This window comes from Podarcis cretensis (assembly GCF_951804945.1).
Source record: "Podarcis cretensis genome assembly, chromosome: 5".
NCBI classification, from domain to species: domain Eukaryota; kingdom Metazoa; phylum Chordata; class Lepidosauria; order Squamata; family Lacertidae; genus Podarcis; species Podarcis cretensis.
Genome location: NC_137174.1, coordinates 73054115 through 73079325, shown reverse-complemented (window position 1 = coordinate 73079325; position 25211 = coordinate 73054115). Strand labels below are relative to the sequence as shown.

At 42.5% G+C, this 25211-nt stretch overlaps 1 protein-coding gene, 1 long non-coding RNA gene and 1 pseudogene across 5 annotated transcripts in view; all 3 read right to left on the bottom strand.

Moving 5' to 3' along the window:
- The window catches only part of RHBDD1 (rhomboid domain containing 1), a 29823-nt gene extending 25845 nt beyond the window's left edge, over nt 1–3978 (bottom strand). For 2 of the 3 annotated variants that reach the window (XM_079975931.1, XM_079975932.1), the window contains exons 1-2: nt 3887–3969; nt 1442–1509 (exon numbers count right to left, since the gene is read on the bottom strand). The gene's annotated coding sequence lies outside the window, so the exon portion shown is untranslated. Of the gene's footprint in view, nt 1–1441; nt 1510–3886 lie in introns of all 3 variants that reach the window. The other variant, XM_079975933.1, reaches the window with a different exon arrangement.
- The window catches only part of LOC307216094, a 387485-nt gene that overhangs the window by 25845 nt on the left and 336429 nt on the right, over nt 1–25211 (bottom strand). The window lies entirely within an intron of this gene.
- Nucleotides 18358–20064, bottom strand: LOC307217325 (WD repeat-containing protein 5 pseudogene; annotated as a pseudogene). The gene has a single exon. The product of its transcript is annotated as a WD repeat-containing protein 5 pseudogene (transcript).

The window sequence follows — 25211 nt, the reverse complement described above, 5'->3', positions numbered from 1 at the left end:
TCTATGATTCTAACAGTGCAATTATATACATATCTACTTATAAGTAAGTCTCATTGAGTTCAACTAGGCATATCTTCAGGTTAGTGGGTACAAGACTGCATAGAATCAGAGTTGGAGGGGAACCTAAGGGTCAACTAGTCCAACACCCTGCAATGCAGGAATCTCAACTAAAGTACCCACGACAGAAGGCCATCCAACCTTTGCTTCCAAACTTCCGAGGAAGGAGAGTTCACCACCTCTTGGTGGGAGTCTGTTCCACAGTCAGTTGCTCACAAGTATATCATGGAGGACTTTGTCAAAAGCCTTACTGAAATCCAGACGCACTATGCCCACAGCATTTTTGATTCACCAAGCTTGTAATTGCAATATAACTGGATAATGTCATGTTGGGTCAAATTCCAGAAACTTTTTAAAAAGTGCCTCTCCACACTAGTAGTTTGGAAGAGCTACAACATCTGATCCTAAAGACACAGAGCTATGGAATGATGAGTATTATGCAGGCATTTAGGATCTGTGCAGTAGCTTGACATTTTTCCCAACTCCATTTCCTTTTATCTTAGACTTTAATGAATAATGCTGTTTGATAGCTTGTTAAGACTCACTTGCTTTTCAGAACCATGTGTGTCATAACTTGCAATGGAAAAGCAATGAGGTAGTTCAAAATAAATCTTCCAAGGTAAATTATGTAAATAATTTGTAAGCATATTTTTGCTTCCAGGAGCTGAATCACACAGGGTGAAATTCATTTCAGCTGAATACTGAATATTAAATATAAAACAAGGGTCATTTTCTTAAGCAAGTTCTTGCAATTTTCTCAGCACTTGAGGGCTCACTTTTAAATGACAGATCTGCTTGTACCAGGATGCAGTCATTAAGAGACTCGCTTTAATCATCTTTGTGCCTAGGTCGATTAAGATCAAATTTCTATTGGACCATATATACTGGTGATATCAGTTTTGGTAAACTCCTGTCATAATTTTATCTAGCCACTACTTGTAATGTACCAGGGTGTAAGTCACATAAGCAGAACTTATGACTGGCATTACACATGTGTAAAAGCTAGTCAAATGTCTTATTTGTAACAAATTACATCACACTTACAGCATATATGCTAGTAACTAATTACTGTACCTGAACTTAGTAACTTAGCACAACTGCAACATCACTTCAGAAAATGCTACTGCAACAATAGATGTGGGTAGTATGTAACTGAAAAGTTATCCAAAAGGGTTCTTATGTTTTTCTAACTTAAAACAGGCAAATTAATACAGTACAAATCTGGCATATTTTGAAAATGCCTGGCAGATTTGAAGAATACAAACAGGATACAGGTTATTACATTGAAAACAGAGTAAGATTCTTCACTGGCAACAGAAAGGCACTTTGCAACTTTCACCTGCTATAGGATCGCAGTAGAGCAATAAGCAATGCAAATGCATACCTTTGACATTAGTTTGATCAAGAAATAATGGCAATCTCAACCTGACAGAAGCAGTCAATTCCATGTACCTAGAATGAAGGAAAGAATGAATGGGAGAGATCAGGAACATTAATACCGGGAATATTAATACCTAGCTCTCCACCATTATCTTGGCTACAAAAGTTAGCATAAACTTGATTACATATGTTGCACTTGGGGCTATTAATGACTTCTCATCTTTTTGGAGGGAGGCAGGGAAATAAATAGCAGATCTCTTTACAACAACGCTAATGAAGAGGTGTAAGAACCAAAGTAAACGTGACACAAGAGATATGTGAATATTAATCCCCTTATCCCCCACCTTTTACAATGAAGAGTCTGTCAGTGGGCTGAGAGGAGTGTGAATTAGGGCTTACCTACTTTTCTTTTCTTTCCTCTGCACTTTCCAAGCACGGTCCCTGCTTTAAAGCTCCATGTGCTCTTTCTGTTTGCTCTAGCGAAACTTTCCTCATGAAACCCATTCTTTACCGCTGAATCAGAGCAAGTGGCAATCCATGGAAAACCTGAATTGCTGTTGGTTGCGCTTCAGCTATAGAGTGGGTTTTCACAGAGAAAGCTCTGGGGTGGGGGTGGGGGGGAAAGAGTCATTGGACACAGAGCTGGACACAGAGCTTTAAAGTGCAGGCCTATGCCTGGAATAGGTTCACGGGTGGCGCTGTGGGTTAAACCACAGAGCCTAGGACTTGCCGATCAGAAGGTCAGCGGTTCGAATCCCCGCAACGGGGTGAGCTCCCATTGCTCAGTCCCAGCTCCTGCCAACCTAGCAGTTCGAAAGCACGTCAAAGTGCAAGTAGATAAATAGGTACCGCTCCAGTGGAAAGGTAAACGGCATTTCCGTGTGCTGCTCTGGTTCACCAGAAGCGGTTTAGTCATGCTGGCCACATGATCCGGAAGCTGTACGCCGGCTCCCTCAGCCAATAAAGTGAGATGAGCGCCGCAACTTCAGAGTCGGCCACGACTGGACCTAATGGTCAGGGGTCCCTTTACCTTTATGCCTGGAATGCTAAGTATGGATAAACCCTATGATAAGCTATGATACTGGAAGATTGGCTAACTCATTTTCCCCACACAATTTTCTCAATGTGAAGCACCACTCAACATGGTAAATGTACAATGTACAAATTGTACAAAATGTACAAATGCCCATGTGATAAGAGCGGTATGCTATTGAGTGCAACAATGATAACCAAAACAGCATCAACACAGAGCAAATCCAGGCACTTGTGCTACAATAGTACTGGAAATCAAATTTAAATACTGTAGTGGCAAGTAGAGGAAGAGTGAAGAGCCAGGAAGGTAGTTTGTGCTACTAATTTAACACCCCGTTGTAAGAAACGAATGCCAAATATTAGGCTCTCTTTGTTGAAAGCTGTCAGGTTTTTATAGCACAACAGTGTTTCTGGCAGGTTGTTTTAAATCTTAAGTATTGTTTGCTTAGCCCCCACCACATACCTTTATTATAATTTATTACTTGTGGAATGTTTTCCACTGTGAGAGTAGCCTGGCACTATCATTCTCTGCCTTTACATCGGAGACAAAAATCATTTTTATTTACCCAGGCCTTTGATTCTTAATTTGGAGACTAACTGGTTATGCTGGTAGCCTTGTTTGTGCTCACCCTTTAGTGGGGTAGGCAGGATTTATCATTTCCAGATATATGGATAAGAATTTTTGGTTGTTTGTTGCTGTTTCTACCTCTGGTCTTCATGGGGGGGGGGAGTTTTGCCTTCGCTCTTCTTTTTTAAGTTGCTTTGAGGCATTTGGCACCCAAAGCAGCAAATAAATATAGCCAACGAAGACAGCTACTACCGCTCATGAATAACTGAGCCTGTTTCAGAAGGGCCTTTCTACTTGAGCAAACTTGTGGACGAAAGGCGTTTGAGGCGAGGGGCTGGTGAAGTGTTTTCGGTTTCAGACGCCTTCCAGGCATGGCCAAACTTGGCCCTCCAGGTGTTTTGGGACTAAAATTCCCACCATCCCTGACCACTGGTCCTGTTAGCTAGGGATGGTGGGAGTTGTAGTCCCAAAACAGCTGGAGGACCAAGTTTGGCCATGCCTGCCTTAAGGAGCAGGGCGAGGTAAGCAAGGCAGGTGGACCCAAGTGTACAGGAAAACACGGAAACGCCGCTCCTCCGACGCCACCATCTCCCGGCCTCACAGTTAAGACACGTTAGAGGATAGCTGGGCAGGACCGACGTGCCCCCCCCCCCAGCTCCAAATTACGGACAAGGCTGAGGGAGGGGGGGGACGTCTCCCGACTCCTCAGTCCGACGGCTCCACTTTCCCTTCAGGAGAGGGAGGGACAGGGAGGGAAGCGGCTCCCCACCGCCTCACACGCTCAGGTTAGGCTCCTGAGCGGGACCGTCGCACCAAACAGGCGCTCCCCCTCCTCCCAAAAAAACTTACGTTCTGTGAGCGAGCGCGCGGCTGCAGGCGGGAAAGAACAGCCGCGCCGCTGCACCACGTGACTCGCCCGAGGCCCAATCAGAGCCCAGGCAAAGCAGAGGGAGCACTGTGATGATTCATCACTTTGCCCCGCCGCCTCCGCGGCGCCCCAGGAGCGCTTCCGCGTCGCAAACGAGCATGCGCCCATGAGCGTCACGCGGGACTTGCCGCATAGCGCCTCCCCCCCTCCCGTCTCCCTCAGTTGGCTAGAATAACTGGAAACGCCGGAAAGGGAGGGGCGGCTGCCTCAGTGCCGTCTGAAACGCGCCTTAACTCGGAAGCGGCGGTCAGACGCGCGCTTTGAGCGACAAAAACTTTTTTTTTTAAAGTGTTTCTGATCAGCTGGTTTGGATCACCACCGTTTTATTTGCCCTGCCGCCTTTCCTTAGTTCAGGCATGGCTAAACCTGGCTCTCCAGATGTTTTTTTGGGACTACAATTCCCATCATCCCTGACCACTAGTCCTGTTAGCTAGGGATGATGGGAGTTGTAGTCCCAAAACAGCTGGAGGGGCAAGTTTGGCCATGCCTTCCCAAGGCCTCTTGCAACGAGGAAAGGTTTGCATCGTTTCAAGCATAAGTCATGAACAATAAACAAATCAAAAAGTACTCCAACAAATTTAACAATTCCCCACGTAAATTGTGGTAAGATCTAAAAAAATAAGGATACAGAAAAAAAAATTATATATCGCAGGAAAAACAACAGCTGTTCAGCAGCTTCAGCTTTTGTAGCTGGAGTTAGGGCTCCACGCTGGTAGGGAGCATCCCAGGGAGCATCCGCCTCATCACCCCTTCTTTGCCCTGTAGGAGATGCTGCCCTACCTGGTCCACCATCCTGTTCTCACAGGGGCCAACTAGGTGCCTCTCTGGAATGTATGAGCCTGGTAGAATTTTAAGTCCTTTTAGGGATGTCTTTTCTCCCTATCCTGCCCCCACCTTCCCAGGTGAGGACAGGAGAGAGGACCTTCTTGATGGCTGCTCCCAGATAGCGGAAATCCCTACCAGGGGAGACTTAGGCTGGCCTCTTCTTTGCTTTTCTTTGCTCAGCAGGCAAGGACTTTTTTGTTCCAACAAGCCTTTGGCCACTAACTGGTGGTTGTAGCAGGGTCTTATGAGGGCAAGTGTTGTACGTGCATGTGTGTTACTTTCAATGTTTTGGTGCTGTGTTTTTAAATTGGGTTACTTCTTGTTGTTTTAATTATATTGATTATATGTTTTTAGCTGCATCTGTTTCAATTTATGTTGTGAGCTGCCTCGAGTCCTGCACTGGGAGAAATGCGGTATATAAAATTGTTGTTGTTGTTGTTGTTCTTTAGTCGTTTAGTCGTGTCTGACTCTTCATGACCCAATTAGTTTTAAAATAATATAGGACATTTGAAAGCAGGAGCTGAGAACATGACACAGCCCACCTTTAATATCAGATGAAGAAGAAACTTGCTGAAGCACACCTTGTGGTGCCTTGTAGGGGAGGGAGAGAATATACAAGCCAGAGAAGGGAGCAGTGTTGCTGGCCTCTCTCTTGCTTGCCCTCTCTAGTCACTGCAAGAAGGAAGGTTTTGGCCCATGGTGCTGACTTGATAGAAAATGCTGGCAGCCACCTCCATCCTCTTTCTGTGGACAGAGGATTGTGGACCGAGGGAGCAAACACCTCATTCAATCAGAGTTGCTTATCTAAGCCCTGTCTGGACAGCACAACAGTGGGCATTCAGCCCAGCAAACCAAATCCTGCCACGCCACTCAGAAAGAGATGAGGGAGAAGTGGCAGCAAGGACTAGGCAAGACATCTGCTGCTGCTGCTGCTGTTATTATTATTATTATTATTATTATTAGGGTTAGGGATAATTAAGAACACAGAAACAAATACATTTCAAACAAAGACTAAAACTTGTAGTGAAAGACCCATTTATCCAGCTGGGAAAGCCTGTCAGAACAAAAGTGCTAACTTCCCTGTGCTAACTTCCCCTGGTTAGATGCCCTTTGGGTAGTAGGGCAGGAAAAGCTAAGCCCAGTAACAGAGCCATCCAGAGGGAGGAAGCAAAAATAGGGGCGCCATCTCTGCAGGCTCATTGCCATCTCTTTGGGTAGTATGGTGCTGGCAGAGTTGAATTCCCACCACTGCACAGCCCAGAAGAACTCTGGTGAGCAACAGAGCAGTCAACCAACCAACTATTTATTATAAGCAAGCAACCATTAAAGCTCAAAATATTTTTTAAAAATACAAAATCACAACATCAGAAGAACAAAGGAAGCAGCAATCATAGTAGGTTTAAGTGACAGAGGAGTGAGAGACTGAGGTGTTGCATATTCTATGACCATCCCTTTCTTGCATTTCCCAGGGAGAGGAAGGACAAGCAAGCAGAGAGAAGTGAGAGAGCAGGTAGGAACAGCCACCACCTTCTTTTGAAGTGCTTCTGGGCAGCGGCTTAATACTGTAAACAGGTTATTCAGACGTCACAAGGGGTTACAGAGTTTTTGTTTTCAATTCAGCAGATTTTTTTTTTTCCTGAAAAGGGTAAAGCCATATTAAATGACCAGGAGGGATCCAAGGTGGCATCTTGATGCCAACAATGTTCTATGGGTGCTGCAAAACAAACAAACAAAACACCTGCACACATGAGGAGCACTCACCCCAGAATAAAGGTCTATCCATTAGTACCCTCGCTCATACTCCTCCTCACACTCACCAGACTTCAGAGGGGTGTGCGTTCCAGAGGACTTTAAAAAAAACTAAAGTATGCTTAATGTACCGTGTAGTTTCACCTCAAGTTAATGCAAATATGATTATAGTCTGTAGAAGATGCAGCACGCCCTGGAAAAACATAGAATGTAATTTGAGAGCAGCAGTCAGGGCAGGTGCCTGATGACAAATCTGCGTCAGGAACGTAAGAGGATTGTTATTGTGCTTCAGTTACCTCAAGCCAGGGGGTAAAAAACCAAACCCTAAGAGTAGCAGTGGTACAAAAAATATCAGGGACGGTGCAGGAAAAGACTACTGTGCATTTCTGAAAGGGTGAGATTTATCCCATGTGTTAAGATTTCTGGGTGGAAAAGAAGATACAGTCCTGCTAGTTGTCAGGCAGGAGTTGATAGTCTCTTCTCCCTGCCCTCTGTTGCCCCCTATGCCTAGAATTGCCCAGAAGACTGATGTTTTTAAGACTGGCTCTGCTCCTGGGTCTTGTAACAGCAACCTGCTAGATAAGAAGTTTAACATATGAAGCTTTTCTGAACATAAAAAACAGGAACCCTTCTGGATCAGGCCCTTGGTGCCCATGTAGCTTGTTCACAACAGTAGCTAACCAGATACCTCTGTGAAGAGCAAAAGCGCCCATTTCCATTCCAGGAAAAGCTTCAGATTGCTGTTAAAGGGCCAGGCACTGGGAGTGGCCACCCAGCTGGCAACACTTTCCTACCACAATAGGCATTTAGCAGTGGAGTGACTGGTCTAAGGCTTTGAAAATTCCTTCCTAAAAACTAAGGGTATTGTTAGAGGGTGGGTATTTTGTGCTGGACCTCAGATTTTCTTACCCTTTTTTTTTTAAAAAAAAAAGGCAGGTCAACTTTGACAGGTGAGTGAGACCACTTACCTGTCAATCATTACCTTTTTGCAGGGTTTGACTTCATGCTTGAATTCCCCAGGGGGGATTCACACAGCCAAGCCAGGTATGCATCTGTCTTCCTGAAACTTGGCAACATGTATGACATCAGATATGGGGCACGTGGATGTGTTTTGGGCGAGATGGCCTCGTGGGCCAAATGGGGAAATCTGAGAGGCCACATTTGGCCCACGGGGTGGAGGTTCTCCATCCCTAGTTTACAGAGTGGCTGGGCATGCTGCAAACTGGTGAGACCTCAGCTACCCACTGCCATAATTTGCTCAAATCACTAAATTCATACCTACAAGTGCTCCCCAAGAGGATCAGGGGTATGCAGTACCAGCATCTCTTTTGTTGTTGTTGTTAAAAAGTGTGACACTTACTGTAAGAACTTCACGATGAGTACTGGCATCTATTTTTCTAGAAAAAAAGCACTGATACCTACACATATAAATTAGCATATGCAAAGCTTATGAGAATTTGAGTCTTTTAGTGTGCACTCCTATGGCCCCTGGGAGGGCATTCCAGGGGACACAGAATACATCAGATCAATGACACTGAAGGGGATGCGGGTGGCGCTGTGGGTTAAACCACAGAGCCTAGGACTTGCCGATCAGAAGGTCGGCGGTTCGAATCCCCACGATGGGGTGAGCTCCCGTTGCTCGGTCCCTGCTCCTGCCAACCTAGCAGTTCGAAAGCACGTTAAAGTGCAGGAGATAAATAGGTACCGCTCCGGCGGGAAGGTAAACGCCGTTTCCGTGTGCTGCTCTGGTTCTCCAGAAGCGGCTTAGTCATGCTGGCCACATGACCTGGAAGCTGTACGCCGGCTTCCTCGGCCAATAAAGCGAGATGAGCGCCGCAACCCTAGAGTCGGTCACAGCTGGACCTAATGGTCAGGAGTCCCTTTACCTTTACCTATGACACTGAAGAGCCGCAAAACTGGAAAGGGAAATCCGGTATCAGATTCCCCCTCCTCAATGCTGTGGAAACCTCCAGTGCCCAAGCCAACAATTGCTGGGTCCCTGCTTTTGCAGGGCTGGGGACTTCAGTAGGACCAAAAGAGGGTGTATCAAGGGAAGACCAAGAACATACACCCTCAAATCAATGGGTGATTTAGACCAGCTCTGTAGCTGGTTTTAATCTCATCCAGGCATTTCCACCCCATTTGCCCCAGAAGAATGTTTCTCCAGTTTAATGTCTGCCCTGCCTGGGAGAGGAGAGGATGCCAGGGCTTTAGATAAGGCCGTTGAATCACCTTCAGTTTTTACCTGCTCTGCCTTAGTTTGGTTTAAAAACCTAGCATCACCTTTGTTAAAATGTATTTAAAAGGAGGCCTAAACTATTGGTTTCCATGATTTAGGAAATGTGATTGTGCTGCTAGGTGACCTACTAGATCCCTACCAACTTTGGTGCTTAGAATCTAAATAGGGATTCTTAATACTTGCAATTATAACAAGAAGCATGACAGTATGTCATCGTACCAAAAGGCACAGGAGCACAAGAAAAGCAAAAATAGAAAAATGATGTCTTCAGAGGAAAGGGAAATTTACTAATTTTGAACATGTGCAGCTGTGTTTGTGACTTCCTACCTACATATGATATAATAAAAAAAAACATTGCAGACAGCAATAGCACATTCATATAAGTGATAGACCTCATGCCAGGCACTGTAATTGCTATTTGCAAAAATCTTTTCATCGGCAACTGTACAAGACGTGATTGGATACTGCAAATTCTACTAGTTTATTGTATTTGGTTTTTTAAAAGTGTATTACATTTCTATGGTAAATTGCCTTTCCGTATGTTATAATATATTATTCTATGTTGGGTATTTCTCCCTCCTCTCTGAATTTCTCCTTTCTGTTATTATGAAAGTATGATATACAGTTTACCTAACAACTGTGTTTTACATTTTTCTCCATTAAAATAGAGCCAGTGGGCTACTGCCAGACCACCTGGCATGAGATTGTTCTTGCTTTCCTGCTTTTAATTAAAATCTTGGCTATGGTAGCTTATAGGAAATGTAGCTAAATTCAGGCTGGTAGTTTTGCAATGTTTTCTTGCCTCTTTTACAAAGAAGCCACGGGATATCTGAGCGCCTCTGGTCATCTATGCAATAAACCTCCTCCTAAGACTGTATGCCTGTTGTTGGGCTTCCATTTGAGTTTTTAATGTTTTGTTTCCTACCGCATTGTTCCTAGCAGTCTCTGTTCGGTGTGCTATGCCCCACATGCTGCTCACATAGTACATTCATGCTCCCATCTCTTGATTATTGGACTGTTTATTGCACTTTGGAGTAGGCTTAGGATTTTTCTAAATCATGGCAATTTTTTAAATTTTATTTTTGCACAGCTGTGTCTTAGACAGTGTTATGTTTGCTGGGTTTGTAACACCTTTAAGCGAGATTAATTGGGAAAGCTTGGGAAACAATACAGCTGCGCAGAATTGCAAAACAGGTAGGAGTGTGACCAAGTCGGCTAATGGTGAAATGGGTCTCTTTTTGTGAAGAGGGATAAATTGGTGGATGTGCACATAATTAGATTTCATACAAGAGACACATTTAAAAAAAAAATAAAAAATAAGGAGAGACATGAAAATTAATAGGATGAAATGTTTGTCCAGACAATTAGTACTAGAAGATCATTATCATAAAATTAGTACCAATTCTGTTAGCAACCACTAGCAGAGATCTGTGCATATCTCACATGCTACTTACATAGATATATTGGCTGGTATAGAAATATCATATTTCAAAAAGCTTTTTAGTACTATATACAATATAGTTCTGTTGTATTGTTATGAGTTAGGAGGTGGGGTAGGCTGTATGCCTGACTCCTTTCTAATTTCTGGATCCAGCAAGGGTTTAATTGTTGGAATAGCAAGGCTATTGGTAATGACCCCTAAGTATGGGTCATTAGGGTAACAAAGGAAGTGGCTCTGTGCCAGAAAACAAATGGATGCCCATGCCCCTCCCCCTCAACTCACTAGTGGTTAGAAGGACAAAAGTCAGAATGGAAGTGTGTGAGAGCTGGAAGCCAGAAGTAGATGGCAGGCAGGCACATGTGAGGGAGAGACATGTTTGATTTCTCCTTCAGTCCAAGGCTTGTGGCTATGGGAGAAGCCAGACCTTCTAGGGGTGTTAATGCTGTGAGCCCCTTCATCCTATTTTTTTTTCTGCATAATTTTTATTGTTTTTTAAATCATAACAAACAAGAAAGTAAAACAATTTACGCCTTGTTATCACAGATTTCTTTCTATAAGACTTCCTTCAGCTTCCCCTGAAATCATCCATACGCTAATTTAACAAATTCACACAAATCCTAGCTTATATTGACATTATTTTCTCTTTCCTTCTTTTTCTCTTTAGACAATATTCCAACCTTTTCACAGAGCTTTTTTAAACCCAACTAGCGTTATCTGACCTTCACTTATATTTTCCAGATATTCCACAAATTTCCCCCAGTCCTCAATGAACCTTTGGTCTTTTAAATATCTAATTTTCCCCGTCAATCTATCCATCTCCGCGTATTCTAGTAGTTTTGCTCTCCATTCCTCAAGCGTTGGTATGTTCTGTTGTTTCCAATTTTGGGCCAATAGGACCCTTGCGGCCGTTGTTGCATATTGAAAGAATTTACTATCATTGTTCTTTATATCACTTCCTGCTAGGCCTAGCAGAAAAGCCTCCGGCTTTTTCCCAAAGTTATATCTTAATATACTTTTCATTTCATTATATACACTTTCCCAAAAGCCTTTGACCTTTCTGCAGTCCCACCACATGTGGAAGAAGGATCCCTCTTTTTCCCTGCATTTCCAGCATTTATTGCAAGTTTTATATATTTTTGCTAATTTTGCAGGTGTTATATACCAACGGTAAAACATCTTCATGAGGTTCTCTTTTAACGTTATGCAAGCTGTAAATTTAAGATTTTTTTTCCAGAGTTTCTCCCATTCTTCATAGTATATATTATGGCCGATGTCCCTTGCCCAATGAATCATCACAGACTTCACTTCCTCATCTATCAAGTTATACTCTAATAGCGTATTATACGTTTTAGAAAGAATTTTGTAATCATTGTTTATTATTTCAGTCTGGAATTTAGATTCTTTATCCGCGTATCCTCTCTCTTTAACGTCTTGTCTAAACATTTCGTTTATTTGGAAATAGTGTAACCAATCATTGACTTTTTCTTTAACCTGGTCATATGGTTTCAGTTTCCATGTCCCCCCTACTTTTGTTAACAATTGTTCATAAGTTATCCAATCACCTCTCATGTTTACTTTTTTCACGCTCATAACTTCCAATGGGGATAGCCAGTGTGGTACTTTAGGTTCTAGTAAAAATCTATTCCTCTCCCAAACTTCCATTAGGGGGCCTTTAAAAATATGCGTTGCGAAACCCTTGTGCTTCCTCTTCCCCTGCCATAAGTACGCATGCCATCCTGCTCTATTGTCGAACCCCTCCAGGTCTAATAGTTCCTTATTTTCCAATTTTATCCACGTTTTCACCCAGCAAAGGCACGATACCTCATAATATAATTTCAGATCTGGCAGAGCGAATCCCCCTCTTTCTTTAGCTTCTGTTAACAATTTAAACTTAATCCTTGGTTTTTTGCCCTGCCAGACATATTTTGAGATTCCTCTTTGCCACTCTTTAAATATCTTAGTGCCCTTGATTATCGGTAAGTTCTGGAACAGAAATAACATTCTCGGGAGAACGTTCATCTTAATTAAAGCTATCCTACCCCAGAATGACAATCTCAGCTTCCCCCACCTCTCCAAGTCATTTTTTATCTCTTTCCATACCTGCTCATAGTTATTCTTAAATAGGTCTATATTTTTCGGGGTTATCCATATTCCTAGATATTTTACCTTTTTGGCCACTTCTATTTCTGTTTGTTGTTGTAATTCCTCGATTGCCTTCGAATCTAAATTCTTCACCATTATTTTAGTCTTTCTTTTGTTTAACTTAAAACCAGCCACCTTACCAAATTGATCCAGTTCTTCCAATATCTCTTTTATTGAGTTCAGCGGGTCTTCTGTTGTTATTACTAAATCGTCTGCGAACGCCTTAACTTTATATTCATTTTGACCAATTCTAATCCCTTTTATTTTCTTATTTTGTCTTATTGAGTTCAGAAGTACTTCCAGTACTATTATAAATAGCAACGGGGAGAGTGGGCAACCCTGTCTTGTACCCTTCGCTACCATTATTTCTTCTGACACCACGTTGTTTATAATCAATTTGGCCTTTTGCTCCGTATAGATTGCCTTTATTCCGTTGAAGAAGTTCATACCGACCTCCATATATTCTAGCTGTTTTAGTAAAAAGTCCCAAACTATATTATCGAATGCTTTCTCTGCATCCACGAACATCATTATGGCTTGCTTATCATACCTGGCAGACAAGTATTCTATAGAATTTATTATATTTCTAATATTATCTTTCATTTGCCTGCCTGGCAGAAAGCCCGCCTGATCTCCATGGATATATTCTGACCATATGTTTTTAACTCTACTTGCCAGTATTCCTGCGAAAATTTTATAATCAACATTTAACAGCGAGATCGGCCTGTAATTCTTAACTTGCGACAGATCTGAGTCTTGTTTTGGGATTAAAGTAATGAAAGCATCCTTCCAAGTATCTGGTATTTCTTTTTCTTTCAAAATATTATTTATTACTTCTCACAGTGGTGCCAGTACAGTATTTTCCATTTCTTTATAGTAGCTTGCCGTGAAGCCATCTGGGCCCGGGGCTTTCCCTCTTTTTAAATCTTTAATTGCTAATTTTATTTCTTCTATCTCTATTGGGGTGTTTAATTGCTCTTTTTTCTCTATTGGAATCTTCTGAACCTGCTTATCTTTCAAAAATCTTTCTATTTTTCTCTGGTTAAATCTCTCTCTATTTTTATATAATCCTCTGTAATAATCCTGTAAAACTTTCCTTATTTCCTTGGGGTTAGTTATTTCTTCTCCGTTCGCTACAATTTTATTTATTGTGCTTTGTTCCTTTCTTTTCTTGGTTTGCCATGCCAGAAGCTTCCCTGACTTGTTCGCAAACTCAAACGCTCTTTGTCTTAGTTTTTTTATGTTCCACTCTACTTCCCTATTTATTATTGTTGCATACTGGGCTTGCAGTACTTTAATATTTTCTTTTATTCTCTTATTATTAGGTTTTTTAACTAATTTCCCCTCCAAGTCCGTTATCTGTTTCAGAATGTCCTTTTTCCCTTTATCTCTTCCTTTATTTTTAATGGCATTCTGCTGGATAAAAAAGCCCCGCATCACTGCCTTACCCGCATCCCATACCACCTTAGTTTTGGTGCCTTTATTCATATTATCCTTAAAAAATTCTTTCATCCTTTTCTGCGCTTTTTCAACTATATCTTGGTCATCTAAGAGATAATCCTTCAGTCTCCATCTAAAAGTACCTTCTTCCAGACCTTTCAGTTCCATCTTTATTGGGTTGTGGTCAGATATTATTTTGGCCTGAATCTCTACCCTTATAATTCTTGGTGTTCGTTCGAGACCCAGATCTGATCTATTCGGGACAGTGATTGGTTAGGCTCAGAGTGGTACGTAAATTGCTTTTCCAGCGGATGTCTAAGTCTCCAGGCATCTATTAGGTTACAGTTTTTAACCAATGAGAAAAAGGTTCTGGGCAGCTTCCCTTCCTTACCCCCCCATCTCTTAGTCTGTCCATTTCTAGTGAGACCACCCCATTCATATCCCCGAGTATAATCATTTTTTGATCTACGTATTCAGCTAGTTTTTCTTCCAAGGTTTTATAAAACTCGGATTTATTATCATTTGGAGCGTATAGTCCTACTATAATTACGTTTTGTCCATGCCATTTAATTTGTACCATCATTATCCTTCCGTTTTCATCTTTAAAGATTTGCTGGGCCTCAATCTGTTTTTTAACATAAATAACCACACCTCTTTTTTTGACTTTATCAGATGATATGAACTCATTTCCCAGTGTTTTATTTATCAGAATTCTTTTATGTCTTCTTGTTATATGGGTCTCCTGTAAGCAAATAATGTCTACATTTTCTTTTTTCAAGATTTGTTGGATTTTGTTCCTTTTTTCTCTCTCGTTTATCCCATTAATGTTCCAACTCCAAATCTTTAATACCATGGTGATTGAACCTACCTAAATTACTTCTTTTCTTATATTTCAGCTAATTCTTCTTCCTCCTGTTCTTCTTCTTCTCCTCTTAACTCTTCTGCTACCTCCTCTATCTCTTCCTCAGCACCCCCTGCTGCCTCTCTTATTTTGTCTTCCTCTTTTTCTAGTCTCAGTTCTTTATATTTTCTTAGGAATTTGCTAGTTTCGTCTGGTTTAACCAATCTATGCCTCTTGCTTCTATACATGAATGAGATGCCCTCCGGATATTCCCATTTAAACTCTATATTATTTTTCTTCAACGTCTGTGCCAATGCTTTATACGGCTCTCTACGTTTCAGAATTCTAATTGGTAAGTCTTTGAAAATTATTATATAATTCCCATTAATGCACAATTTTTTTCTCTATTTCTTTGCAAAATCATATTTCTCATTTCCTTTTCTTTAAATATAATCAGGCAATCTCCTACAAATTTTTTAGCTCTGGTTGTTTTTATTTTTAGTCTGAATGCCGTTTGAACTGATTTTGCCATCTCTTCTATTGGTATTTCCATCCATTGGGCTAATTCTACAATCAAATTCTCTTTAATGTTTTCTCCTTGTCTTTCTGGCACAGCTCTAAGTCTTAAGTTAGCCTCCCTTAATCTTAGTTCATTCAAAGCAATTATGTCTTTCAAGTCTTCTTGCGCTTTGCTTAGTTCTAATAGCTCTACTTTGATCCTCTCCTCCTCACGTCTTACCTCTTTCAATTCTATTCTCGTCTTTTTCAACCCTTCTTCTGTTACCTGGGTTCTCCTAAATACTTCCTTTATTTGACCTTTTAATTCATTGACTGTTTCGTCCATCTTTTTATCCATTTTCCCTATCTTATTGTCTACTTGTTCTAGTTTTACTTCTAAATTTTTTTCACTTTGTTTGATTTCCGCAAACATTCTTAGTATGTCTGCCTTGAAGTCTTGTTCTTGCTTCGATCCCTTTCTTTCAGAAGGTGTCCCCCCCTCCCCCCTCTTTGCTGTGTTCGACATTCTCACCAGAATACAATTACAAAATCCACGCACTGCACACTATCAAATATCCTGACAGGAAACACACACCCTAAATTTACACCGATGTGAGCCCCTTCATCCTAAGCTCATGTTGTATAAATAAACCATATATCATAAAGACGCCACTGTCTCTGCTGTCCCTCATTCCAAGGAAGCTGAATTCTGGGTAAGCGCCTGGAATCTTGCACTGCTCAGAGATTTGGGTGGTGTGCCATAGTATTAATGCCAGGATGCTCTTCTGTAGAAAAGGTAATTAAAATCAGAAAATAGCTTGCAAAATGTATTTCTTGTATGTTCCAGGATAACTCCTCTATGTGGATGTGGTAGCAAGTAGCTCAGAGGGCTTCTTGCCATTATAAAAATTATAAAAATCTATGGTGCAGCTCCATAGATCTCTGCTGAAGGAACACTGTGAACTGCAAAATTCTATTTTAATGACGGTTATCATAGTTTCTTGTAACAAAAAGTTCAAAATAGGTATCAAGTAAGAACTGGGGTGGGACGCAGGTGGCGCTGTGGGTTAAACCACAGAGCCTAGGACTTGCCGATCAGAAGGTCGGCGGTTCAAATCCCCACAACAGCGTGAGCTCCCGTTGCTCGGTCCCTGCTCTTGCCAACCTAGCAGTTTGAAAGCACGTCAAAGTGCAAGTAGATAAATAGGTACCACTCCGGCGGGAAGGTAAACAGCATTTCCGTGCACTGCTCTGGTTCGCCAGAAGCGGCTTAGTCATGCTGGCCACATGACTGTACACTGGCTCCCTTGGCCAATGACTGTACACCGGCTCCCTTGGCCAATAAAGCGAGATGAGCGCCGCAACCCCAGAGTCGGTCACGACTGGACCTAATGGTCAGGGGTCCCTTTACCTTTACCTTTTTAAGAACTGGGGTGGGGTAGATTGCTTCCTCTAATAGTGAACACAGCTGGTGAGTATCAATAGGACTGTAGTCAAAGTGGGGTCACTGAGAAACAAGAAGAAACCAGCATGCTTGGAGGAAACCCAAGTTTTGTAAAAAGCCCTCCCCTCCAACAAACAGAAAAAAACAACAGGGCAAAAATGCCTCCTCACCTCCCCAAAAAACAGCCTAGTGTGACTGAGTATGTACAATGACCACAGAATGCTGGGAGGAAAGATGGAAAATCACAGGAGACTACCTGGAAGGAAGCTGACTGGGTGAAGCCTGGAACAGGAGCAGTCTACGCTGTAACATTTTATTGCAGAACACACTAGTCACTGTCTGGTCTAAAACCATGGCATGGTAATAACTGAGGTTTTGCACAGTTGTTGCTTTATATCTATGATAAATAATGATAATAAGCGTAACAGACCATTTTGAGAAATAAATATATGAATAGCAGTACTGTCTGCTAAATTTTAGTTGAAAGGAATGATGGCACGTCCTTAAGAATCATGGTACAATGTGAATCATACAGCACGCAGCCAGAATTGGATGTAAAGAAGTCTATTTTGTGTGGCACACAATTTGGCTGTTTGTAGAAAAAGTTAGCCCTTGACCAAAGTATGTAATGGAATTTGTATGAAAAATGTATTTTACCTTTCCAAAAACATCATGCAGCTTGGGATACAAGAGACACCATTCCTAGAAATGGGGTGGAGATAGAATGAAAAGACAAGAATGTGCCAAAGCAAGCAACTGGCATATTCTTCTTTTTTGAAAGAAAGAAAAAAAAGAGTACTTGCTGGAATAGCAGAAAAGCTTCGATATATATCCTTTAAGGTAGGCATATTATATTTTAAATCTTTCATTCTGCTAATGTTTAATTCATTCTACTTTTCCTAGCCATTTATTCAATTAACTGAAATCAAAACCATTCCAGAAATAAACCTATGAGGAAAGTGCACATGGCCAGACATTTCCCTTTATGATTATAACTTTTGCAACTCTTTCATGTAATTACATCATTTGTCTTCTTGCCATTCAACAGCAAACAGGAAGTTTTCTCCACCACAATCCAATTACCCCTGACTATACATTTCTAACTGAGGTCCGACATGCCCAAATCATAACCTTCCTCTTTGATGTTCATGTTGCACTCAAAGGAAAATGAAAACTTGTGGTTATGGCACTGACTCAGAAATCCGGGTTCTTGCTTTGGATCCATCAAAAAGTTTCAGCATATTTTTGGCCAAATGATTCCCACCCACCCCAAATCCCACCTTTTTATTGTGCATATGGTAACCAGGTTTGATGTGTAAAATATTGATAAGTGCAGAGGAGAGGTAAGAAAGGATAGAAAAGGAAAGGAATATACCAATGTGGAAGGGGGGGGGGTAGAATAAAGCCATACCATTAGCAAATACAAGCTCATACCATGAGGTTTCCAAGATAAAAAGTGTGGGTTTTTTTTGTTTCTTACACTGAAATAACTGTACAGAGTTTGTGAAATTTGCCAAAATATTTTTTTTAAAGTAAAAACAAAAAGCCACAAGCAAGGAACTAGGACAGAGGTTGAGCAGATAATTTGGGGTGGGGGTGGCGTGAAAAGCGTGAATAACTTTTACTGTCAAGGAGCATGATGAACATTGTGCATTACACAGAAGGACAAAGAAAGGGTGATTTAATCACAGGTTCTGGAAACTTGGATGGGTGGGAAATGAGAAGAGGCACAAGGCAAAAGAACACTTGTTTGGTCATGTTTAAAAAATTGCCTTTAGTAATGTGCCACCATGGCTCTTTTATTTAAAGTTTTATGTACTAGGGCCTACCTGCCTGGATCTTTTTTTCTTCTTCTTCAAAAATGTTAACATATCCAGATTCTTTCTAAGTTTATGACTTGGCGGTGGTTGCTGTTAGGAGACAGAGTTGCCATCTTACTCTCCAAGGAGAGAATAGTTAATGGCTTCCCATTAGGAAAAGCCGCCAATTCATCAAAGAAAACAGAACCTTTTTATTATCCCCCCCCCCAAAAAAAAACTATATTTGCCCAGTTTGGAGACAAGTTCTTTGTGCCAAGACTAGGAGACACCATCTTCTCAAAGGTTGCTTTGTTTCCTGGCAAATGGGTCTTCAACAAACACAAACATAATATACCCCTATGTTTTCCAGACACGCCCCCCCCAGCAGTCTCTGAAGTGATGCTGAAAGCATTTTAACAGTCACTCTTCCAAAGTTTAATTGTTTTGTCGTTTTCTAGAGCTGCTGAGGCAATGATGTTCTCTGTTGGATGGCAGGCTGTAGAGATCACAACATCGGTATGCCCTTGCAGCTTCTGTACAGTCTCTTTCGTTTGAAGGTTCCAAATGTAAACCAGGTTGTCCTCTGAACCAGACACGATCCACTTCCCACCAGTAACCGAGAAGTTGGCAAAGATGCAGTACTTCTCGTTCTTGTGGCCTGCGTAGGTCTTTAGGCACTTTCCTTTGCTGTAGTCCCAAAGCTTAAGAGTGTTGTCCAACGTTGCCGCTAGAATATATTTGCCATTGGGAGAGAACTTCACAAAAGACACAGGGGGATTGTCATCATCAATCAGTGTTTTCAAACACTGTCCTGATGCTGTATCCCAGATTCGGCAGAGGCCATCATAGCTGCTGGACACTATCAGGGAGCCATCACGGTTAAAATGCACCGCTGAAACTGGGTCAGAATGGGCTGGCAGGGTTTTTAGGCACTTCCCGGTTTTGACGTCCCATATCCTCACACTCTCATCAAACGATCCTGAGACGACGAGGTTGGACTGCGGGTTGAAATTGCAGCAGAAGACGTAGTTGCTGTGCCCCTTCAGGGTTTTCAAGCATTTCCCTGAGCTCGCATCCCAAATTTTGAGTGTTTTGTCATCTGAGGCAGATACAAGGAGGTTTGAATCAGATGACCAAGCGACATCAGAGATTCCCAGCTTGTGGCCAGATAGGGTTCTCTCAAATTTGCCATCATAGGCGCCCCAGATTTTTATAAGCTTATCGGCCGAAGAACTGGCCAGCCACTCCCCATGGGGACTGAATTTCACTGATGAGACAGCTTTGGTGTGTCCTGCCAGCGTGAACCTCAGGGCATAGTTTGGTTTTACAGGGGCAGGCTTGCTCTGATTGGTTGAAGAGGAGGGTGTCGATTGTGTTTTGGTTGATTCTGAATCTGGCTTCTTCTCTTGCGTTGCCATGGCTGTGGAAACTAGCACGCCAGGATCTGGCCACTTCACGGGATGAATGAAGTGCAAGCCAATTCAAAGGTGGGTGTCTCCTACAAGAGGACTGGGGCAACTTCGGAGCTTCAAATTCTCCACTCAGCTGCCACCTTGGGGACCAGTCACTGCAGACAGAATAGGGAGGTGGGCGGAAAGAACCACCCACTCCACTTTGTGCTTCCTTAAGGCGCGGCTAGAGGCTCCGCTTTCTCCGCCGTTGCCTCCACCGCAGAGCTCGGCTGGAGAAGCAGCAGCGGCTGCAGCTCTCGCTTGAGGAGGAGGGAATACCCAGGGCCTCGCGCAGGCGCACTGAACAAACCCGGCTGGGAAAAAGCGACGCACCACTCACGGCACCCGCGCTCGCTTGCAGCTTGAGGAAAAGCGACGGTAGCAGCGGCGGCGGCGGCCTATGCGCATGCGCTGTGCGCACCTACCACGGGCTGCCCGCCAAATGATTTAATCTCTGTGTCTCAATTTGCTTTTGTTTGAGATGTGAATAATACTTCCGAAGCATTAGGTGTTGGGAGGAGAATCAGTTAATACTCTGTTCAGTTGACTATGACAGTGGAGTGCAGAATTGCAGGGAACTCTCCATTTCTCTCTCTCTTAACTGAACACAAGTAACTCCCCCTTGCTGTTTCAGTGCTTTTCAAACTGTGAGGTCCCCTAAGGGAAACATAACACGTTGCCAGGGAGAGACATACATTCCTTCCTATCCCTTCTCAGTGTGTATTTTTCATTGCACCAGGAGGCAAAGAGCTAACGCATCTCACTCCTTCTCAATTAGTTCCCCACCTCATCTCCTCCAGGCACGCTATAGTTCCAGCCCAAGTATCTTTCAGAAACATTGTAAGGCCTTTATATTTTAAGTGAACAATTGCAGTGTTTTGAACCAGTCGTGTGCTGTTTAGGAGCACTTGGGACCCAGCCATTGAGTTGCTGGCTTCAAAGTCGCTTCTCTTCAAAGTAGACGACTCTTTCGAGTAGTCAGTGGGGCTATTTTTGAGCAAGTTCATTCAAAATCAGTGCCTTATTTTTCTGTACTGTTTGTTCTGCCAGCGTTATTGGCCCCTTTTCTATGAAGGTGGTTGGATTAGATGGCCTTTAGGTGGCCAGCATTTCACAATCCATAAAACATAGATGGCCAGCATTTCACAATCCATAAAAACATAATTAACTAGTTTGATTGTTTGCATAGCCTTAACCCATGGGTAGGCAAACTAAGGCCCAGGGGCTGGATCCGGCCCAATCACCTTCTAAATGTGGGGCTTGCCTGGTGTTTTTACATGAGTAGAATGTGTGCTTTTATTTAAAATGCATCTCTGGGTTATTTGTGGGGCATTGGAATTCATTCATTCCCCCCCCAAAAAAAATATAGTCTGGCCCCCCCACAAGGTCTGAGGAACAGTGGACCGGCCCCCTGCTGAAAAAGTTTGCTGACCCCTGCCTTAACCCGAGGGTTTAGTGTAGGTTACATATAAATCAACCACCAGGTGTGTGGCAAAAAAAGAGAAGAGCCCATTACCCTCAAAGACTGTCACACCCAGTCAAGAACTCTCCTGTGAGGAAAGGTTACAGTATTGGGGTTGTTGTTGTTGTTTTTAGTTTAGAGAAAATGTGAGTAAGAGGAGACATAAGAGAGGTGCATACAATTATGGATGGCAATTATGCATAAAGCAGATAGTCCTAACTCCAGAATTTGTGGGCACGCAATGAAGCTGAATGTTTGAAGATTCAGGACAGACAAAAGGCAGCGCTTTCCCCCACTGTAAAGGTAAAGGTACCCCTGCCCGTACGGGCCAGTCATGTCCGACTCTAGGGTTGCGTGCTCATCTCGCTCTAGAGGCCGTGAGCCGGCACCGTCCGAAGACACTTCCGGCTCACGTGGCCAGCGTGACGAAGCTGCAGCTGGCGAGCCAGCACCAGCGCAGCACACGGAAACGCCGTTTACCTTCCCGCTATAAAGCGGTCCCTATTTATCTACTTGCACTTAAGAGTGCTTTCGAACTGCTAGGTGGGCAGGAGCTGGGACCGAACGACGGGAGCTCACCCCACCGCGAGGATTCGAACCGCCGACCATACGATCGGCAAGTCCTAGGCACTGAGGTTTTACCCACAGCGCCACCCGACTGTAGTTACCGATAAATTGCGGAATACACTCCCATAAGAGGGAGTGATGGCCATCAACTTGGATGCCTTTAAAAGAGGATTTGCTGGTGGACTTGTAAAAGGGTAAAAGACTATTGGGAAATGATCCAGAATGAACTGAAAAAAATGTTTAAAAGTACTCCCCCCCCCTCAAAAAACCCCCCAGTCCTTTCTGTTGGGGATAATTTAGACTGAAATTCCCAGGTGTCAAAAGAGGTTATTTACGTATGTCACTACTGCGACCTGTGTTTTGTTAGCCCAAGAATTGAAAACGAGCAAGGTCCCAACCAAAGAAGAGTGGCAACTTAAGTTGACAGAATATGCGCAGCTTGCAGACTTACCATATAGAATAAGAGAACAAGAAAAACATACATTTAGAGAATATTGGAAAACGTTTATTGAATATATGGCAAATAACTGTGTTCAGCTGAAAATGCTGGCAGCATTAAGATAAATTCAGCAGTGTAAATAAGTTATGATGGATGTAATAATGGAATGGTATAGTTTCTGCAAAATATGCAGGGATTTATGATATGTAAAATGAACTATGGAAGGAGAAGAAGGGAAGTCATTGGATGTAAAGGAGAAGAAGGGAAGTCATAAGGATGTAAAAATGAGTACAGTGGTACCTCGGGTTAAGTACTTAATTCGTTTGGGAGGTCTGTACTTAACCTGAAACTCTTCTTAACCTGAAGCACCACTTTAGCTAATGGGGCTTCCTGCTACTGCCGCGCCGCCGGAGCATGATTTCTGTTCTCAACCTGATGCAAAGTTCTTAACCTGAAGCACTATTTCTGGGTTAGCGGAGTCTGTAACCTGAAGCGTATGTAACCTGAAGCATATGTAACCCGAGGTACCACTGTACTGTAAATTGTAAAACAGAAAATTAATAAAAATTATATATATAAATAGAGGATCTGACAAATTTAAAGGGGATAAGGCTATCAATAGCTACAAACCCTGATGGCTATGTACTTCCTCTAAGATCAGTTGCAGCATGCCTTGGAATACCGTTTGCTGAAGACCAACAGCAAGAGAGGGCTATTGCCATCCTATTCTGCTTATGGAGTTTCCAGACAGTATCTGGTTGGCCACTGTGGCAAGCAGGAACTGAACTAAATAGATCTTTGTCCTGAGCTAGCAAGTCTCTTCATATATTCTCGTGTTTATAAAAAATATTAAAGGGGCTGCAGGAAGTTAAACAGAATTGATACAGTATGTTAAACAAATAATGCAGCCCCTTCCTAATCTCAGCACAGTACATTAAAGATTATGTTAGGTATAATTACTCCCGCTAACAAGAGCCAAATAGCTAGGGAAGATGAACTAAAAGGCAGGGTCTGGATACAGAGCCAAAAAGTACTGTACGTTGGCTGAAAGTAAATTGTAAGAGACAATAAAGTTCATTGTGAAAATGCTGACACCAAAATCCTGTGAGCTGCCAGCAATTTTCTGTGCAGACAAGCACCTGACAGTAAGTGAATGCATTTATAACGCAATTATAAATTGCATGGGAAAAGAAGCTCCCATTTGCTCCAGTTGGAGCTTCCCCGTCCTTTGTGCAAATGGCAAGTGTGTGTTGGGGCAGGGGGATACTGATCTGGAACAGGACTGCAATACGGGGCAAATGAATAAAGACCCCCTCATGCCCCTTCCACACACCACACCAAGGTCCTAATCCAGATTGGTCTTCTCACACTGGCTATTTGTCCAAGAAAAATCACACACTCGAGGGCAGACCACACAATTAATGTTGTGGCCCTAAGAGCAGTCATTTTAAGGAAGTTTGTGAAAGAAAGCTGTATGCCCCCACCCCTCTAACAGGCCCCCCACCCCATTCCATGTTTCACAGAAGGACCACCACCAACCCCTCTGGGCAGGCTTTGGGTAAGTATAGGTGGCCGCAAGGAATATGTGAGACAGAAAACTTTCATTTTCTGAACTTTCTTACGTTAGCTTATCTTTGAAACCAAGACATAATACTCAACATTTTGTGTTAATTACATGTTGTGATTCTGGTTCTTGCTTTAACAATGATCTTGGCAGTGGCCATTGACCTATGTGCCTTCGGTTGGTTTTTGCAAGCCGCTTTTTGTAGCGTTCCTGGTCATGTGAACTCCACCTGTGCATGTGTTTGTGCTCACAGTCTATTCAGGTGACCAGCTCCAAATGTCAGCACAGGTAAGTGGCCTTGTGCTAAAGTCAGACCATTGCTCTATCTAGACAAGTATTATATCTGCCAACAGGAATCTTTCCCAGTCCTCCCTGGAGATGCCAGGGATTTAACCTGGGACATCCTGCATGCAAAGCATGTCCTCTACCATTGAGCTATGACCCTTTCCCCAAGGTCTGTGGCTATCCATTGCATTTGGTTATGTTGTCCAAACAGGGGTGTAAGTGTTCTGTTTTCCAACAGCAAGGCTGCATAATTTTTGTTGCGATCAACAGTTTCTTAATCAGTTTCATCCATTATATCCTTCAGAGATCCTAACAGTCACAAAAGTCCTTACCCAGCTGGTGTAACCTGAGAATAATATGTTGTGAACAGGGTAATCAATATCTCACAAGCTTGGTGCTGTAACCACTGTACTACACTCTCTACCAGCCAGCTATTTGTGAAGTTTTACGCTTGACCCCCTCCCCTTCACCACACTTGTAAAGAGTAAGCTACATTGGCCGTTTTCTTCTTTTCTACGTGGAAAAAAATACATGTCCTCACTAAGCTTTGTCCTGATTTTTTCCTGACAGATTTGGTCTGCTTTGCACAAGGGTTTATACATAGAAGGCTCTCACACTATGAACAACAAAATTAGGGCACTGTCATTTATGACATCAGGAAATTAATATGCCAAGGGGGGAAATGATAGTATAAAAGGGATACTTTAGCCAGTACAAAAACTATTCAACCCTGCCAGCAGTGGCTCCTCTCTTTATATTTGCATATTTGCCCTGAGGGCTAATAAATATATGCAAGCTATTTTGTTATGATGGCTTTTTATTTGGACTGTTGGGAACAGATGACAAAATTTATAATGAACAAATTTTTGAGGAATGGAAAGGGGGCTGTTGTATTTGGGCAGCCATAGCGAGACTGCATATATATATATAGGAAGAGTGTGTGTGTGTGTGTGTGTATAGAGAGAGATCGAGAGAGATCAGATAAAGTGATTTCTAAGCACTGTCACAAGCTCTGTGAAGGTGAAGGCAGCTGCATTAAAATTGTCACCAGGTAGAAAAG